The following is a 21,670-nucleotide window of genomic DNA, read 5'->3' on the forward strand; positions in this document are numbered from 1 at the left end:
GATCTACTATTGGATATTCATTATTATTAAGCATTAATACCTGCCTTGTATTTACAGTTATAAAATAACATGTGTTTAAGTTTAGTACCTGGAATGGTTGAAGCATATTAATTTCTATTAATATGATTTCATTAATTTGAAAAAACTACAAGATTTGTTTGAGACTGAGTTTCTGCTTAATATCTTGTTGTGAGATGGCCAAACACATGTCCTTTCCGTGTTTACCTCCAGATAATGCTTGGTGTATTATTAAGGGTAAGATATAGGAGACTTTGTGGTCAAATTCTGTCATCAAATACTATTAGTTATCATGAGAGTTCTTAGATGCTCAGGAATTTTTGAAGCAAAGCTTTTCCTTAAAGATGATCCATTACTATGATTTCATATTTCCTTGTGGGACAGTCTGTAAGCCTTTGGGAAGTTTTGGATTAACCAATTTACATCAACCACAATACCAGATACAACTCCACCAGTGGTAATTTGGGAGGCCACTTCTAGAAGCTGGAAAATTTGCACTCTAACTTTTCACAAAGTTGTGTTCCTTTTCATTCCTTGAGAGCTACCACATTAATAATCATAGCTCATTTTGTAGGATAAGTGTTTCTTAATATAAGTCTAAATTTTTTTGTTATAATTTGTCACCAAATGGCATCACTGAAAGCAAATAGACTCTAGGATAGAATATAACTATTATCTAACTTATATAATTTTCTAAAATATAAAATATTTTGAACAATTTTATGTCTGTGATATAGTTGGACACGTTTATATAGAAAACAAATGAATATTAATTATCTTACAACCAAATAGCTGTGTGCTTTCTCTATATGGTTTGAAAAATATATATATATATATACATATACTATCAAGACAGTAAATTGCAATCAGCAACAGAAAACCAATCTGTGAATTATCTCATTTATCAACGAGTGAACTCTACACTTACAGGTGATAACACAACTTCTTATAGGTTATAACACTTATAGGCTATGACTTCTTATAGGTATAATTACTTTATTACATCAATAAGAAACCTGTTTTACAAAATATCTATGAAGCAAAATGCCTGAATACTTTGAAAAATACATAAGGTAAAATAATCACTTCAAAGAACTGTATGTTCTTGAAGACATTTCTTTTTTTTTTTTTTTTTTGATACGAAGTCCCACTCTGTCGCCCAGGCTGGAGTGCAGTGGCGTGATCTCTGCTCACTGCAAGCTCCACCTCCTGGGTTCAAGTGATTCTCCTGCCTCAGCCTCCTGAGTAGCTGGGACTACAGGCGCCCACCACCATGCCCAGCTAATTTTTGCATTTTTAGTAGAGACGAGGTTTCATTACATTGGCCAATCTGGTCTTGAACTCCTGACCTCGTGATCCACCCACCTCGGCCTCCCAAACTGTTGGGATTACAGGCATGAGCCACCGCACCCCACCTGAAGAATGTTCTTCTAAGGATCATGTAAAGCAGCAACACTGAAATGGGCACCATTTACACACAGTTATGGGCCCTGTATTTGACTAGTTATGCTTCATAGAAAATGTGGCCTTTACAGCAAGGAGCTCTCCAAGTTTCTCTTACGAAAAAGAGGGTATGAAGTGAATGATCTTAAACAAAGGATGGCTCAGTTTCTAGTCTTTCGAGGAGGAGCACATAATTCTTCCCTCTCAGACCAATGGAATTATATTAGTTTATAATAACTGTTTTCTGATTCAAAAGCTACTTTGGGGAAACCTTTTAGGAAATGATCTTGCCTAGCTGAAAAGATAAGATATTTAATAACTAGTCGCTGTATCTAAAAAAAGTTGATTAAATGGGCACATTCTTTCCCTGAAGGATAGGTTATCCCCAAAGATATGATATGAGTGTGTGTGTGTGTGTGTGTGTGTGTGTGTGTGTGTGTTCATATGAATTCTCTGGAAGAGACTTTTATTCATCTTAGAAATTTACATATGGCTTCTTTGGCTGGGTAATCCCAGCAAAACCTTCCTCAGTCATTGACAGTCAAAGAATATAAACTGCTGCTTTTTTCTTATACTGTATTTTTTAAAAAGATTTAATAACATTCATTTAATGCTTCAAATGTAGATGTATGGTGCTCCTTGGGAATCATTTTTATCCTTTTCTTCACAATAAAAGGAGGAGTGAGAATTATACTTGTGACTCCTGAGTTTGCGTATAGAGCAGTAACTTGTGAATAATCATTTTTTTGTAGCTACTCGTCTTCTGGACTTTAGGGAATTTACAGATATGGATAAATCCTTTGCTGTGAGGTTATACTCTATGAATGAACATAGAACAAAGTAAAGGAGTTTGTCATTTCAAAAAAAAATGAAACTCAAGATCTGGGGACATTTTTCTCACTAAAGTTTGGAACTGTGATTTCCATAGCTGCAAGTTCTGTGACTTTGGCGAGGGTGATGTAGGTCACACTTTGATCTATTGATGACCAAAGCCTCTGTTTGAGTGATGTGAAAAATATTCTCTAGTGTTACAGCACTAAAGTAAAAAGCAAACAATTTGCTGCTGTACATTAGTGAATGAGATGACGTGCACTCTAAGGATATTAAACTTTCATTTTATAGAGAAGAATTGCAAGATGGATTTTGCTTTGGTATTCATACTCAAAATAAACGTGTTCACTTTTTATATTCAAATGTGTCTTTAAAGTTGGAGGCCAATTGAAATGCACTATACAATCTCCTAGAATTTAACTCCAATAACCCTAGTTAATAAGGATAATGCCTTTTATTGTATAGTGCTTTAGAACACAATGAGTGTTTTCCCATATGTAACTCTACACTTAGGACTAAACTAAGTTTAGAAAAGAGAGCTCTTATTAGTCCCATTCGAAAAATGATTCAACATCCCCACTAAGGCATTGTGACTCTTCTAAGTTATGTAAATGAAAGGGTTTATGTGCAAAAAACATACTTCTTTCATGAGAGCAGAGAAGAGGAACCTAAAACATTAGGAGATGTGCCTCTAGAATCAGTAATCTTGATGATTGAGGCAATTCCTCACATGCTTGGAGTTTTTCTAGAATATTGATTCACTTCTGCTTGGCATCAATTGTCAGGGAGTTACATCTCGATTCCCGTCCTAGCACCAGGATATTTTCATATCTTATGCCTATAACTCTAGATCATTTTGATATATTTTAGTTGAAAGTTTTCTCTTATGCTGAATCACCTGATGGATCTGAAGTATAAAAATAGCATAAACTAAAAGAAAGTTAATAAAAAACATATGAGAAGGTTTTCAACTGCTCGTCATTGGGGAATATATTTAAGACAGTGAATTACCATCTTCACCCTCCAGATTAAAAAATGAAAGTTGGATCTTATCAATTTTGAAAAGGACGTGGAGGGATGGGAATTTTCATGTATACCGGGTGGTATATATGCTTTTTCTTATAAGCGCTGCAGAGTAAATTGTCAGTATCTAGAAAAAAATATGCAAATTATCCACCAGAAATTCCATGCTAGAAACTTTTACCCAAGAGAGCAAGACTTGCATTTGGATATTTATTGCAACATCAGTTTGGGATATTTTTTGCGGCTTTATTTGTAATGGTAAAACAATACAATGCTTTTGTTTATGCTGCTATAATTTCATATGATGGCATAGTTTTCAGTTAAAAGGAAAATATTTCTCCATAAAAAACACTGAGAAATTTAAAAACATTGTTGAGTGAAAAGAGAAAGAAGTTATACAGTCCCTAGGATATTATATCATTTATATAAATTTACAGAACTTAGTATATACATGTACGCATACACTCACACACATATCACTGATGCCATGCCAGATATCATATTATCATATCTGTATTCAGAGAAGGAAGATTAACAAAGAGGTAGCACCACCAACCCCCACTGATATCTTCTTACATCTTATTAACCATAAGCAGGCCACATAGCCATTCCTAATGAGAAAAATACCTGAAAAATCAACTATCATTCAATAGGAAGAGAATTATTGTCATTGGTGGGAATTAATAACAATTCATGTTCTAAAAAAATTAGCATTCTGTAGGCAGAAAGATTTAAGCAACCAACAGTAAGTATCTGGCAATTAGTAAATCACACTGTTGAATACAGTTCTATTTTTCAATAGTAATGATGAATATACCTCTTTAAACCCATTCTGATTTCAAGCTCTTTGTGAAGACATCCTGTTTTAAATGTTTCCCTCATTGCCCCCAGCACATTCAGTGATGGACATATGAAAAGCACTCCAAAAATGCTTGTGATTAAATAACGCTGAGAAGAATTCACAATCTTTAAAATGAGAACTTATCTTAGTAATTGATAGAAATTTTCTGGACCACAATTGTTACATTTATAAAGACTGATAGAATTAATGTGTATAGTATGTTACATCTTTCATGCTAAAATTTAAAAAGTAGTTTTCACTATTCCTTTTACATAAGTGCTTGAATTATAACTGCTTGAAATTGAAAACTTCACCTGCTATATGCAATTAGATAGCAGCATAGTCTCCATTCATTCCAGTGGAATTTATGAAATGAAGCTCAAACTGCAGCTTATTAATCCTTAAGTTATAATTTGTTTTATAATCAGAAAGGCATTGTGACAGGCCAGATAGGCTGTTTCCTTTAGAAACTTAACGGACGCTTTACATGTTAGGACTGTTCCTTAGGTCAAGTTTCTTGAAAAAACAATGTGAGATTGAGGTTTGCTCACAAGAAGTTATTGAGGAGTGAACTGAGACAATGCCCATAAGGAAAAGAGTCAAGCAGGATCTCACAGAGCAAGAGGCTGAACCACGGTAGGTGGTGAGGGAGTAGTTCCCTTTGGCAAGGTTTGTTCCTTGGGCAGGAATCAACTGAGACCTGTCAGCAGCTGAGATTTCTGAGAGTTCAGTCTGAAAGAGAATACAAGCAGAGCGGATGTGATTTTATTGGTCATCGTTACTAAACACTGCAACACAGAGGATGACTACTGATACGTTTTCTTTGATTTTATAACAGTTTTGATATAAAAACAAGTGAGCATTTAGCATTCTTCTGAGCATGATTGGAGTAAGATCATATTATTCCCAATGTGTGGATTATAAGCACAAAGTTCTCTAAGTTGTAATGATTAACTGTTTATTTCACAATCATCTATCAAATAAAATGTTCTTATTGATTAGAGTGACTCAAATTAGGAAAATTAAATCACGGTGACACGTAACCAAATATTACTAGCAAAGCTAAAAATAATGAAATAATAGCAGTTATGACAATTTTGAGCCTTGTGCAAACTCCTATAGCCTTCTGTGTGGAGGATCCCCAAGACGACCCCAAAGTTCAGTGATTCACCAGGAAGGATTGCAGGACTCAGTGTGTGGTCATACTCGTGGCTAAGATTTATTGCAGCAAAAGGATACAAAATAAAATCCGCACAGGGAAGAGGCACATGGGGCAAAACCCCAAGACAAGTTTTCAAAAGTTCTTTCCCATTGGAGTTACACAGAATGTGCTTCATTCTTCTAGGATCAAACTGTGGCAACAGGAGAGACGTGCTACAGGGCAGCTCTTTGCTGCAGTGTTGCAGAAACTGAAGAGATTTAGTGCCCAAGGTTTTCACTGGGCCTAGTCATATAGGCACCCTCTGCCTAACACCTGCCCAAATTCCAGACTGTTGGGGGGGGGACGCAGATGTTCAGCATAAACCACATTTGTCCAAATGGCTTAGGCACAGTAAATCACATTCATCAATTAGGAAATGACAGGAACACTCACAAAACTCAAGTTCCCAGATGCCACCGAGGACTAACCTTGCAAGCAGGCCTTTCTGAAGGTAGCAGTTAAGTCCTGCTATGTTAACTCTTTTCTAAATACCTCAGATTCTCTATTATTATGCAGTAATTTTACTATATAGTGTTTGGGGAACCGGATCCCTGGCTCTAGGCCTTCTTCTAAAACATGTAACACATTTACATTTCCAATATTTAGTGAGATTAATGTCAGTTCTCTTATGTGAAATGAGAAGCCACAAAAGATTTCCTGGAAATTACAGAAAATATGACTTTGTGCTCTTTTTCTTACATGTGAATAAGAAGAGACAACGTAGAAAAAGAACAGTAGCAAAGTCACACACAGTAGTGGAAGCAAGTGAGCCATGAGAAGAAAGCGCAAAGTGAATGGCTTAAAATCACGGATGCTGGAGACGGTCTGGCTGCGACCCTTGGACTGTCTTGGCCTCTGTTCCCTCATCTATAAAGTGGGGCTGCAAACGGTCTTGACTCATAAAGCCCCTTTTGGGAAATGAGTTCACTTTTCTATATTTGTCAAATATATTTAAATAATACCGGGAATATAGTAAAGGTAACCTCTTCAGTGTTTGTAAAATAAAACTAAGTTATATAAATTAACAAACAGGCACCTCTCTAAAACAGCAAAATATGACCTAGTTAAACTTCTTAGCCCAGGGTATAAAATTAATGTTGGAAAGGCCAGTAGTTTAGAAAATATAAGAAGGGAAATATACAACCAGATTTTAGGTAAGATTTCATTTGTTTGGATTGTATTCTTCCCAAAAGACACTCAAAGTATTGTGAAAAAAACAATCGAATTTACCCTTTACTTTCACACTCAAATATATATTTTCTCTAGAAAAATAATACTACATGTATTAGTCTCTAGAGACTAATACATGTATTAGTCTACTAGTCTCTAAAGGGACAGAACTAATAGAATAGATGAATATATGAAGAGAAGTTTACTGGGAGAATTGACTCACATGATCACAAAGTGAAGTCCCACAACAGGCCGTCTGCAAGCTGAGGAGCCAGGAAGCCAGTCTGAGTCCCAAACCACAAAAGTAGGGAAGCCGACAGTGCAGCCTTCAGTGTGTGGCCGAAGACCCGAGAGCCTCTGGCAAATCACTGGTGTTAAGTCCAAGAGTCCAGAAGCTGAAGAACTTCGAGTTGGAGTCTGACGTTCGAAGGCAGGAAGCACCCAGCATGGGAGAAAGATGGAGGTCAGAAGACCCAGCCAGTCTAGTCCTTCCACCTTCTTCTATCTGCTTTTATTCTAGCTGTACTGGCAGCTGATTAGGCAGTGCCCACCCAGATCGAGGGTGGATCTGCCTTTCCCATCCACTGACTCCAGTGTTAATCTCCTTTGACAACGCCCTCACAGACACACCCAGGAGCACTACTTTGCATCCTTCAGTCCAATCAAGTTGACACTCAATGTTAGCCATCACAACAGAAAATACAAATGAAACAAAATACAAATGAAATTTATCTCACTGTCCTTTATTCTTAGGCTTGTCATTTCATAGTACATAGTTTATGGGATTTGTGTACTTTTTCCGTTTTAGTAAAAGTATTTTTATTCGCTAGTTTAAGTTGCTGCAATTTTCAAAAATTTTCAGACTTCAACTGTTTCAGAGCTTGTTTACATAGCCTTATACTTCTGATGTAACTTAATTAAATTACTAAAAGACACTAGGAATTTCTCATGGCACTCTCTTTTCTTTATTTCAAATTCCCAAGTGAAGATACTTTTTTTTCTCTCTCTCTCTCTCTCTGATAACCACCGTAAATACAGAAAACTGGGGCAGACACACCCAGTGATGACCCTCAGTGAGTCACCTGCTTGTCATGTATTCTCATCTTGAGAGTAAGTGGACTTACGAGTGTTTCTGACCAACACCCCCGTGATTATGTTATGTTCTATGGCAAAACGGAAGGGATTTTGCAGATGTATTAAGGTTACTAATCAGAGGTTATCTTGGATAGGTTGACCGTATCAGGAAAACCCTTTAAAAGAAGATCTGGAGATCAGAGAATCTCTCTCCTGCCTAATAAAAAAGCAGCCTTGAGGTTTTCACCTGTATGGAATGGCCTGAGCTTGGAAAAAGATCATAAGCTTCATAGGAGACCCCAGCCCTAGCTGACACTTAGCGTGCAGCCTTGTGACCCCTTACAAAAGGACTAAGCTAAGACATGTCTGGATTCCTGACCCATGGAATCCGTGAGATAGTAAATATCATTTATTTTAAGTTGCTAAGTTTGTGGTAATTTATTCAGCAGAAAACTAGTAAAATGAGTATAATAAAACCTATTTATATTTGAGAAGCACCTATATGGTCTCTAAACCTCACAAAAAAAATAAGTAGGGTAGACTAAGCCACGGTAACAAATTGACCCAAGCATATGTTTCAACAATATGAAGGTGCTTATTTGATTGTTGACCATATAATGATTTTCAGCAATGCCACAGTCACAGGAAGGCTTTACTCACAGTCATTTAGGACCTTACGGGGCCAGTGGCTCTGCCATCTCTGAATTAGCTTTTGAGGTCTTCCTTGGAGTTGCCCTCCAGCTGGTAGGAAGGGGCAGAGAGCAAGAAGGAGTGTGGGGCAAGATTCTGGGATACACTTCAGTCCCCTTGCATCTCATTGGCCAGAACGCAGTCACATGATGGGTCACACAAGAGGGGCCGGGGAATCTGATCCAGCTTTGTGCTCCCTGAGCACAAAGAAGATGTGAAATTTAGGGAATAATTAGCCTTTTAATACACCCGTCAAGGTACTGATAGAGGGCCCCCTTGACATATGAGGAAACCTAGGCTGAAAACAGATCAGTAACTTATCCAAGGCCACTATGCAATGCCCTCTCTTGCTTTACCACTCTCTTTAATGGTTGAGGATGATATTTATGTAGGTAGAACTTGTGTGCTACTTTTGTATAATTTGTTATAATTTCACAAGATGCTTTATGAAGATCTTTTGGTAATTCCTTAATCCACTCAACATATAATTTTGTTCAGTAAAGGGAAAGATGTTATGGGCTGGGACACAAACATGTTCAATGTATCACAATTACCCTAGAGGAATCGGCCCATGAGGAAGTCGCGACTGTTCTATTATTTTCAGAAAACAGGTCTGTGATCCAAAATATTTTCTGACTTGGAAAGTTAACATCTTGTCAGTAGCTGAGCCAAGAATAGAACTCAGGTCTCATGACTTCAAATTTCCTTTTTCAGAGCAACTATGCGCAATTCCCATTTTGTAAGGACATCTAAATAGCACTTCACAATTTTTTCTTTTGAACAACAAAAAATATATTTACCATATGACAAATTCCAGAGATGAATTTTGCGTGTGCTGAAGAGGAAATATTACTTCACGAGTATTACAAACTTGCATTACACTTACAAATGTTTATTTTACTACAAGGCAATATTATTTACCAAAAAAAAAATCTGTAACATAAAGCTTAAAATAGGTATCTGACTTTTTGTTTGGTACTGAAACAATTCACTTTTAAAAATCACTGTAATGGAACAAACAAGTTTACACTTTGTCATCTGACGTCGTAGACAGCTTGAAAATAAATTTAAATGTTCTGAGTTTTAGTGTTCTTGTGTATCCATTGGGTTTAATACTCTCTTGACAGCATTTTTGGAAGGTATTATTGGCATAGTACTCGCTGATGGTTTACATAGCATTCAAATACTAGCTTCTCAATCTCTGAAGTTGACAGTGCTGTAAGAAAAAATTCAATCTTGTTTCTGCCTTTTTGGAATTCTGATAAAGCTCCCTCCTGTCATTTAGAATCATGCTTCTGTCTAAACAATTTTTATTGACAAAAAATGACTTAAAATGAACAGTGTTCAGAAATTGCTGTTGGTAACAAAAATGAATGGGGAAAAAACTTGATAATGATTGAAAAACGGATAAACAACCCTTCCTTCTCAATTCTTTTGTGATTTTCTTGACTTGGGGAAAGCTTGGAAGTGTGATAAGGAAAGAGAAATGTCTAAAATGTTGCCAACAGAGCGGGGTATAATATAGGAGTGCAGAGCAGGGTGCCTGTCTATCTGCATACATTGCTTGCAAGTTTATCCATTCATAAGTATTTAACTTTGCATTTATTTATAGCCTGTGAAGGATTCATTACAACTTCAAAATATTTAATAAAATATAGACCACTAATATGAGTGGTTGAGAAAAAAAAGAACAAAGGGAAAAGGAGGTTGTAAAAACAGCAGCTAAATCAAAGAATGAATTTAGTGTCAAAATAAATGCAGAAATCTTATACCTGTACAAAAAAGAAGCCACAAATCATATTCTAGTTTTCCAGTCACCGTCACAAAAATGATCATGTACAGAAGTCAGTTTCATAAGAGCTTCCAAAGTCTGGAATGTAGGGGGCGGAAATCAAGTCTGTAGAAAACATGTTAAGTGGATTATCATAGGGAGGAGGTGGAGTATCTTTAACAATTAAAGGGAAAATGCAGAACCTTCAGATTTTGTGTTAGTTTTATATTGCTGCAAGAAAAAAAATACCACAAATTCAGTGGCTTAAATTACATGAATTAATACACAGTTCTGGAGGTCAGAAGTTTAGGGTTCAACCTTATATTCTTTTGCCCCGAGAATACTTGCTGGCAGGGCTTATGGCTACTGTCCATTTACCCTGAGATAACTTTGCCAGGAAATATCTCACTTTTATTAATATTTTTGTATCACTCCAGTGTATCGACTTTGGAAACAAAAGACAGCATTTTATTTTTAGCATTCTGGTTTTCGTAGTGGTATTTCCATTTACAAAATGTAGTAATTCTTGGTTGCCGAAAACGTCCAATCCTAGAAAACGTACCATTTCTATGCCTGATGTTAACATTGTTCTCATACAGTTGTGGACCAAAGATTCATTTGATGAATCCAATTTTTCCGAAATAGACGATTGTAATAATTCAGACAATTCTGATGTTAGTTCTGTTTAGAAATAACTCCAAGAACAGTTTTTATACTTTAATTTCACATTGAAAATTAGATTTGCTTCAGCCTCAAAGAGTCATGTTCATGTAAAATTAAATGAGTGCCAACAATCAACTGCACTTTTTTTTTTTCTTTCCTAAAAGGGTAAAGGGTTTTAAGATCAAAGTGTTGGCAGAGTTGCTCTTCTTTCTGGAGAATATAGGACAGAATCTTTATTATTCTTTCCTCAGTTCCAAGAGGCTGCCTCACTCCTTGACTCAATGTCCCCTACCTCCATCTTCAAAGCCAACAATTGCAAGTCAAGTGCTTTTAATATTGTATCTCTCTAATTCTTCTGTTTTGTATATATATATATTTTTCTAACCAAACCCACAAAGTGTTCTCCAGTTTTAGGGGTTTGTGTAATCAGATTGAACCTATTTGGGAAATCCAGGATAATCTTCCCATCTCAAGGTCAGTATTCTTAATTACATCTGCAAAATATCCTTTGCCACATAAGGTAATATATTCACAAGTAAGGAGATTAGTACTTAGACATCATGGGGACAATTATTCTACCTACCATGAAAGCATAACCGTGACTTTATCATCATGTCCTTGGCTCTTGATGATTGATAAAAAGATAGAAACGTTTTTAGTCTTTTAAAGAAAACTATAATCAAATGAAAATGCCAAAAACCCATAAAAATGTGATGCCCAAATCACTGTGGATTTTTAAACTACCTATGAGACAAATAGTAATAGAGAAAAGCACTTTTATGTTGCGCTTCATATGGTCATATTTGGTTACTCTTAGATGTGAAAAATTAAAAAAACAAGCTACAAATATCTGGTTAATTTGAGCTAGAAGAACAAAATATAAAAAATTAAATATAAATCTATATTGTATTGATATAGATTCTAAATGCACATGCTTTTTGCTCACCATATAAATGCAAAGAGAAATACCTTATAATACAATATGAAATGGAAGAAACTAGAAATGCGTTGTACTATAAAAGGGAACTTGATGTGTGGAACAGAATGGCACATTAGCATTTTCAATAAGATTTTTCTGAAAGTTAAGACCTAAGCACCTCTTTTAAAGTGTTCCTTGAAGCTTACATCATGCAGTTCAATTTTTTCAATCAAGAGAGAATAATTAAGATATGGGACAATGAGACATTTTATGATTTTCAGGTATGCCATATAGTATCTACTACTTGTCCACAGAATCTAATTATTTGTAGTATTACAGTGAAATCATGTAAGAACTTTGACAGCTCATCCTTCAAATTTCCTTTTAATAGTTTACTGTGTTCCCAATGCCATTTATGTTTTATTACAAATTATAATCTTTAATAGCATCTTTCAGACATTTCAATTTTTTCGAATTTTTAGGTAATGTTTTCAAAGTTCAGTAAAGAGTTACCTGAAAGGAAAATCCTTTATCTGATCAATGGTATGCCTGGGTAAACAGATTTACTTATATGGAATTTGCTCCAAGAATGAGCCACAAGAGAATGTTTTGGCAAGAAATGAGGCTTGCCTCTGATTTCCGATAAAGATTTGAGTTGAAACAGTGTGTGTTCACTTAATCTTGTTAAATGTAGCACAAAATACTAAATGTATTAGAGCGTGTACTTAAATGATAACAAACCCTGCTGTTAGAGCTAATAGGAAACAGTTCTTTTCTCATTGAGTTGCCACAATCAAGCATTCCTTTAGATATCATCATTTAGTATGACTTCTTACGCTTGACTGTAATATGCTTTGTATTTGTAAGCCTTTGTCTTTCCTTATTGCTAAGCAACAATTTCCTTTTTTCTCAAAGGGATAAAATTTGAGGACAACACAGCTCAGATACCAACTAATACAAAATGTACAAATATTTAAACTTAATTTGGATAGCTATAAATAAAAAAGGAGAATAAGAACCAAATCTCTGAATCTACTGATGATGATTAAAAGCAGGCAGTGAAATATTGAAACCAAGCTTTTCTAGGGAGGACTGTTTTCTGCATTTAAATTTATCTTTGTATCTTGAGCTTGCAGAGCTTGGTGGGTAGGGCAAGGAGGTCTTGCAGTGGAGTGGAGAGAGTTCTTAAATTCATCTTCGTCCTCCAGGAGGGTTTAGGTACACTCTGCCTTAAGGCAGGGTGATGACCTCTGTGGGTCTCTTCCAGCATCAAGCTCCTGTGAAGTAAAAAGCAGTTATAAAACCTTTAGAATACATCTTGAAATATATAGTTATAAAAATATAAAGAGCCCCTGAAGCATTGTCTGCATCGAGGAACCAATATTATTTCTTACCTCTCCTTTACATTTAACATGAAAAATGTCAGGTAAAACATGGTGAAGTTTCGTTTCCAATCTCATATTAGAACTAATGGGAATGGCCACATTCTTCCAAGCGTCAGCTGGATGTGTATCAAAGTCTTCAGAGCTTATCATGAAACTACCATCACTGATTCTTCTTCGTAGTTATTAAGGAGTAAAATGCCATATACCTGTCTTATCAAACTTCATTCTAATCTATTTGATAAATGAAATTGGTATAAATAGCCAACTGACTGCGTCATTTTGGTTTTACCATAAATAATAATATATATGGGCCATGTTTGTGCCTTTAACTAGGCAGCTTTTGACTATATGAGCTAGCATTCATTAATCAAGTAAAAGTAAGCTTCAGAATGTCGCTCAATTTGAAGAACCTACATGAAAGCTGAAGAGCTTTTACACAGACCAATTAGGACTAACTTGAATTTAAAATATTTGGAGTAACCTGATCTCATTTTTATATCATTCATTCAAGTACAGGAGCCTTATAAATAATATTGTCTAAAATCAACTACACGTTTTCAGTTTTGTGGGTAAAAATGAGTAAATAAGGCTTAAGGATAATAATAGCTAGGGTAATCTGATGCCAAGCACTATTTCATTTGCCTTATTTTTATTAACTGATTTAATCCTCATGCTATCTTGTTATTATCTTCCTTGTACTGAAGTGTATGTAGGGTCAAAATAGTGAAATTGCTGAGGTTACACTAGTAACTTCAGTGGTAAGGTCAACGCTGAAATCCTATCACTTTATAGTCTACCTGCCAAACCTCCTCATTATATATATCCTGTCAGTAGTAATTACCTGTGCCTTTTTTCATAGTGTTCCCTGTGAAATAGGATATCTTCTTCCTTAATTCTACATGTTAAAAAGTGTGTCCAAAGTGATAAAGCTAATTAGTGGCAGTACTAGGGAGAATACTTTGATTTGTGAATTCCCAATTTTATTGTTCTCCTATTATGTTTCAATGCTTCTAGATGCCCATTATCCTTTGAGGGGTGGGAGAGGAAGAGGCAAGTCAATGAATTAATATTTTTATTATAATTTCACATCCATATTGTATGTGTTTTTTTCAAGGACTATATGAGATGCACTGAAACAGAAACAATGATTAATAATGACTATTATATTCTAATGGGAGAGATATGACTGTTACCAAAAATATGGTAAACACTCAGATTTAACTTGGAAAGTTGATGAGGCATATAACTTAGAAAATTGTACACACACACACACAAAGGCATATATATATATACACACACACAGATGTCTTTTTACATACATATATACATATATTATATATGTGCCTGGGTTTATAGGTATGAGCTACCATGCTCTCTCTCTCTCTCTCTCTCTCTCTCTATATATATATATATATATATATTTAATGTCTGATATATATATATATATCAGACATTAAAAATGACATTCTTTCTGGCTTTGCTGAACATGAAATGATTCATGGAAGAAGCGATAGCCAATTTGAATCTTAAAAAAATGGATATAATACTGACAGCCAAAGTTAGGAAGGAAAGACATTCTAATCACAGGGAAATGTGTGAGAAAAAAACTTGACTCAAACCTCAGCATCACGCAATATATCCATGTAACAAACCTGCAGATGTACCCACTGAATATAATTTTTTAATGAAAAATTTAAAAAGTATTAGAGACACATAATTAAAAAAATCCTAGCAAAGAACAATGAGTAACATTGGATAAAAATACAAGGTAGGAAAAATAATTAGTGGAAAATAATTTGGAAAGCAAGTTAAGTTATATCCAGTTACTTCCAACTTTAGAATTTAAGATAATTATTTAGGCTTCATGTGATAAACAGTAGTATGTGCTAGATATTTAGGGCTAAGTGAGGGCCTGAGTACCAGTCTAGAGATCCATGTGGCTAAATAAGTATTTGAAGATTGTTTTAGGGTGGGCATAGGGGGAATGTGGCTTCATCTAATCTAATTTTTTCCTCAAATATGTTAGACACAACTAAATCAGAGAGGTCAATGTTAATTATGCTTGTTAAAATGTAAGCTCCACTAGAATATAAACTGAGAGCACAGGCATTGTTAATTTTGCCAACTTTTTTATCCCCAGACTCTAAAACTGTAACTATTCCATAGTAGGCACTAATGCACATTAGTTAAATGAATGACTAAGAAGGTCAACAGTTTTAAGCAGTAAAATAATACCTAAATAGGAAGAGTGTCAATAGTTTAGTGGCTGAGGGGGTCAGACATATAAGATACAAATACAATAACAAACGAATTCAGTAAATGTTCAGGAAAGGGATAATAAAAAAATAAGTTATAGAATGTCCAATCCTATTGAATGGTTGTCAAGTGGCACGTGATAGCATTCCTACAACTTAAGACACAAGAATAAAATCAATTGTTTTGGGTACACTTATGCAATAAATAAATAGTGATTGACACTATGGAGAACAGTATGGAGGTTCCTCAAAAAAACTGAAAACTGAGCTATTGTATGATCCAGCAATCCCGCTGCTGGGTACATACCCAAAAGAAAGGAAATCAGTTTATCGAAGAGATATCTGCACTCCTACATTTGTTGCAGCACTGTTTACAGTAGCTAAAATTTGAACCTAAATGACCATCAATAGATGAATGGATAAAGAAAATGTAGTACATATACACAATGGAGTACTTCAGCCACAAAAGAATGAGATCCAGTCATTTGCAACAACATGGATGGAACTGGAGATCATTATGTCAAGTGAAAAAAGCCAGGCACAGAAAGACAGACATCAGATATCCTCAGTTATTTGTGGGATCTAAAAATCAAAAATTTAAACTTACGGACATAGAGAGTAGAAGGATGGTTACCAGAGGCTGGGCAGGGTAATGGGGGGCTAGTGGAGATGGTTAATGGGCACAAAAATTAGAAAGCATGAATAAGACCTACTATTTGATAGCACGATAGGGTGACTATAGTCAGTAATAATTCAGTTGTACATTTTTAAATAACTTAAAGAGGATAATTGGATTGTTTGTAACACAAATAATAGATGCTTGAGGGATGAATACCTATTCTCCATGTGATGTGCTTATTTCACATTGCAGGCCTGTATCAAAACATCTTGCATGCCCCATAAACACACACACTTACTATGTACCCACAAAAATAAAAATAAAAATAAATAGTGGTTGAGTTATGAAATAAATTTTCACGTCATTTATGATGTGCTCTGGATGGGAGTTTATGTATGTAGGTATATGAGATAGGAACTTCTTGTCCTGTCACCGAGGCTGGAGTTCAATGGCACAATCTTAGCTCACAGCATCCTCGAACTCCCTGGCCCAAGTGATTTTCCCACCTCAGTCTCTCAAGTAGCTGGGACTATACGCATGCATCACTATATTCAGCTATTTATTACTATTATTATTTGTAGAGACAGAGTCTCAATAGGTTGCCCAGGCTGGTCATGAAATCCCTGCCTCAAGGAGTCATCTCTCCTCTGCCTCTGAAAGTGTTGGAATTACAGGTATGAGCTACCATGCTTGACTTAGCTGGGAATTTAAATCCCTAGCCCCATCCTTGTCTGTCACCACTTTGTCCAGTGACATTAGGAACAATCAGCCAACCTTATTATATTTATTAGTTTTCCATAAATATTTTTACAAGAATTATATACACAACCACCAAGTTCCTTGATAAGGAGTATCCAGTAAAGATATTTTGCCTCTCTCTATTGGTAGATCATGCCATGAACTAGCAATACTCTCTCTACTAACAGAAAAACGGTCACTAGTGTCTTTAAATCTAATCAATTTATGAAACCCCAAAGCCAATTCAAAAACCTCAGCCTTAAAACCCATTTTTCTAAAACCACTCCCCAAATCTGTATCAGTCAAGACTCTTCAGAGAAACAGAACCAATAATATAGATAGATTGGTAGATCAAGAGATGGATTATCAATACATTTTAAAGGATTGGGTCACACAGTTACTGAGGCTAAGTCCCAAAATCCTCAGTCGACAACCTGGGGACCTAGGAGAGTTGATGGTACAGTTCCCGTCTGAGTTTGAAGGCCTGGGGGCCAGGAGATTGTGTGGCGTTAGTTCCACTGTAAGGTGGGAGAACAGTGTCTCAGCTCAGAGTCAATCAGAGACAAAATTCTCTCTTATTCTGTCTTTTTTTTTTTCTATTCAGGCCTTTAACTGATTGGATGAGGTCCCCCCTACATTGTGGAGGACAATCAGCTTCACTCAGTCTACTGATTCAAATGTTAATCTCAGCCAGAAACACCCCCACAGACACCCCAGAATGATGTTTAACCAAATATTTGGGCACATTGTGGCCCAGCTAATTTGACACATAAAATTAGTCATCACAAGGGGCAGGGAAGTCAAAGCAATTATTAACACTAATACACTCATGCACACACACACAAACAAAACTGTTTTGGACTTTAAAAGGCATTCCTAATTATCTGTAAATAGAAAATAGAGGGAGGAATGTGATAAAGATCTTGAGAAAAAAATGATAGGCCTCAATATTTGAAGTATTTTAGCTATTTATGAATTCCATGAAGCCTTCATTTGTGAATACATTATAGCAAGAGGGAAGAATTCATCAGGTTTTAAAAGAACTTGTCTCTGAAAAGTACAAAAAAATAGATCTATACTTATCACTAAGCCCTTGAGCTCATTTCAATTAGATATATAAAAAGAAACCAAGGTAAGCCATTTCACTCGGATGGGTTTATACATCCCGATGTGAGTTAATTATAGGTTTTAGACACAATTGGACTTTTAACATTCATGTGCATGTTGGAGATTCTTAGATCATGCAAAAGATAATGAACAATTCCATAGGTGGTCTTGTTTATTGTCATATTTGCAGTTAATTTACTTCACAGTTCAGCTACCCCAAACTGAAGAGTAGTCACGTTTTCATTGTCAGGGTTTTAACTTGTGGAATATGGATGAACTTCAGCTGGGTCCTGGGGCTTTCCTGAAATTAGACACGAAACATTGAATGTACGTACATTTTCCTAAAAAGAGTTCCGTGGCTTTCAAGAAACTCTCATTGCCCAACACTTTCCTTGTTGAGATGACCATTATCTGCAGCTACAAGCTGGCTTTCAAAAGTAGTAATTTTAGTGCATTTTGACTTGGTGAAAATGACCTTGTCATACAGCTGTGGCTTAAAAAAAAAAAGCATTGTCTACTGTACACTTTTATTCAAGAATTTCTTCATTTATTTTTAAAATCAAAGCAGTCATGCAATTCCTGTGGTAGATGATTTGAGGTACTTTGATTTTGTAACTTGTAAAGAAGAGGGAAAAAAAGCGCTTTGAAATCACAAGGTTTTTATTTGGAGAGTTGATGAAAACTGGTTCTCCCAATGCAGTAGGCAAAAAAGCCTTCTAACCTTGGAATCTGACTTATTTTTTCTATTCTGTGAGATAGAAATAGCAATTTCTAAGCTCTGATAAATCTTCGTAAAATAAATTTTAATAAATGACTAATTTAGAAATAAGGGCATAAAAGAAACATAGTCCCACCAATATTTAATCCATGCTGTGAACTGAAATGTTGTCATCAGGTACAAATATGGTAAATTGAACATCCACTGACATATTTTCCAGATATGCAAAAGCTTGGGAGGAGACAGGTCTGATTATAATCATGACTTCAATAAATTAACTATTCTCCACTTTGTCTTGATACTTGTGATGAGCTACCTTTTATACAAAAATACATAAATTAATGTATGTAAAAGAGAAATTACTAGACTATTATACTATAACATTTTATACATTAAACAAGTAGGATTATCTATATCTATGTATATGAGAGAGATACATGGAGATATAGATACAGAAATTTACCTATGTATAACTCCTTAGAAAAAGGACTCGATTTTTTATTTCTATATATTTCTTTGGGTAGAAGTTTACATTTCTTCTAACTGAAGTAAAATGTTGTATTCAAACAATTTTAGTTTTTCAAACTAATTAGACAAATCTGAATTGTTTGGTTCTTACAAAAATAGGCAATTTCCAAATTTCAGTACCCTTTTTCATTCACAAATGTCACCTGTCCATATTTTACTTTCACACACTAAACTTTGCATTTTTGCATCTATAGAATTTATGAACAATAGTTTGAGGAAATGGTCGCAGTGAGGGGTGAACTAACTGAAACCTTAATTTCGTTGATTCCACTATTTCTTTCCCGCTGTTCATCAACTTTAATTCTGGTTTATATCATACACAGTTTAGATTCCATAGCGTTTGTAATTAATCGCTTACATTTACACCCTATTTGCTTGTCTCTTTCTCCTGCATCTGACTTGTTGGCAAAACTCCAACACTAGATCTATGTAAACCCCTACTTTCTCCACAACCACACCGCAACAGTAAAACATTATTTAAAACAATTACTCAACAAAACTGATTGCTTTTATTTTAAATTCATTATCACAGTCCTCAAATGTTATATTATGTTTCTTTTAGGGACTCACAATTTCCATCCCTTTTGTGGCTATTTTATTTAATTGTTTCTCCTTAAAGCATTCTCTCAGGAAATTAGGGTGTGTTATCAGCAAAGTCCCCTATATCTCTACTCATTTCTCAAGGTCCTCATACTTCCTGCTCTAAACAAATCCTTTTTCCTCTCTGTGTCTCTAATCTAGAGAGTGTCTCTGCTACTTCAAATCTCTCTGACCTCTTTTAAATAACTCACTAGATTAGATCAGTCCTTTCAGGATAACCCCATTTTGATTATCTTAAAGTCAATTTATTGGAGATTTGAAATACCTCTGCAAAATCCCTTCAACTTTGCCTTGCAGGCTAACTCAATTATAGGAGTAATATTCCATTATATTAATAGTCCCCATTCTCACTTAAAAGCATGGGATTACATAGGGTGTGTGTGTGTGTGTGTGTCTGGTGGAGGGGAGAGGTGGGTATCCTCATATCATTTTAGAATTCTATCATTACCACAGACACCCACTGCCCAAGGTAACTCTGTGGTAATGATAGAATTCTAAAATGATATGAGGATACCCACCTCTCCCCTCCACCACACACACACTCACACACACACAAACACACACACACACACACACACACACACAAACACATATACCCTGTATAGACGGGAACAACACACAATGGGGCCTTCTGGAGGGTAGAGATTGGGAGGTGGGAGAAGATCAGGAAAAATAACTGAGTACTAGGTTTAACACCTGGGTGGTAAAATAATCTGTACAACAAACCCCAATGACATAAGTTTACCCAAATAACAAACCTGCACATGTACCCCAAACTTAAAAGAAAAGTTAAAAAAAGGAAAAAAGAAAATTTCTTGAGAACAAAAATAAAATAATAAAAATTGAGTAGAAACTAATAATTAGAGTACATTGAAATATGTTGAGTTTGTAATAAACCATGTATCTATGATACTTAAATTTAAGTTTTAGGATACATAGAGGTAATGTTAATTTAAAAATAAGTAAAGGTAATGAGCATATTCAACATTTTATAAATGTTACTATATATTGCTTATAATTTTTAATAATTAAGGAATCAATATTAATAATTACCTTCTTAATTTTAATAAGTAAAGGGTGTGTGTGCATATGCATATTTTGTTTCTTATATTACAATCTTTATTTATAAAGTGTAACTATGTCTTTATTTATCTTCATATAATTAGCAAAAACAGTTTCAGAGATTACTGTTTTACACCTTTAATCTTGTGAACTATTCAGCAACCCCCAACTCTACTCAAAGTACTTAAGTTTGCGGCCTACAATAGCTGGTTCCATAACATATATGCTCAGTAACATAACAATACACTGAGACAGCAGGTTTTGCAGCAGAGAAAAATTGTAATGATTGCAAAGCATCCAAGACAGGAAATGGGAAGGACCCTAAATGCGTCTCCCTGAGGAGTTTTGGGCTGGAGTATTATGGGGCATTAGAAAATTGGGGTCATTGGTCAGGGGAAGGGGGATGAAATCATGATATGGAGACTGCATTCTTTGGTGATTCAGCTTCTTGTGGGGTCCTTCAGACCAGTTGACATCAGTAGTTTCACTGGTATGTGTGACCTGAGAGAATATCTCAAATGAAAAACCTAACATTTCATAATGTTCACGTTGTTATCTATAGAACAGTCAAGTGGAACTGTTATCTAGGGCCTACAGGATTCTAGGATAATAGGCACCAAATACCTATGAGGAAGCACGTCAGAGAGCAAGCTGGCCTAATGATTAATGCTGAGTGTGCTGCAAGCTCTGTTTACTTTCATTTCTCTCCTTCCCTTCCTCCTTGATTAATTTTATAAAGTTGTTAGGAATGGTTTCACTCACATTTCATAACCTCATTTCTGACTTAACTGAGAGGATGGAAGGAATCCAAAAATATACTACCCCCTTAAAAATAATAAAATAAACCAACTCTCAACTACCTGCCTTTCTATTGATGTGCTGCTTCTGTTTCTACTGAAGACAGCTCCCCTAGATATACACCATCTATCTCATCCCCTATCATCTCGTGGGATAATTTTTCCCCATTGATTACCTTGGATCTCTCCTAAATCATGCTTCTTTCCTGTATATGGT

General features: G+C 35.4%; 1 protein-coding gene and 1 long non-coding RNA gene across 9 annotated transcripts in view; both read left to right on the plus strand.

The window, feature by feature from the left end:
• ROBO2 (roundabout guidance receptor 2) overlaps positions 1-21,670 on the plus strand; it is a 1,748,072-nt gene that overhangs the window by 220,252 nt on the left and 1,506,150 nt on the right. The window lies entirely within an intron of this gene.
• Positions 1-21,670, plus strand: part of LOC134809459 (uncharacterized) — a 61,576-nt gene that overhangs the window by 18,152 nt on the left and 21,754 nt on the right. Inside the window, exon 1 of the long non-coding RNA XR_010155282.1 lies at positions 1-21,670. This exon is cut by the window's left edge and continues 18,152 nt beyond it; it is cut by the window's right edge and continues 19,160 nt beyond it. This is a non-coding gene — a long non-coding RNA (uncharacterized LOC134809459).

The sequence above is a fragment of the Pan troglodytes genome, chromosome 2 (assembly GCF_028858775.2).
Source record: "Pan troglodytes isolate AG18354 chromosome 2, NHGRI_mPanTro3-v2.0_pri, whole genome shotgun sequence".
Classification (NCBI taxonomy): domain Eukaryota; kingdom Metazoa; phylum Chordata; class Mammalia; order Primates; family Hominidae; genus Pan; species Pan troglodytes.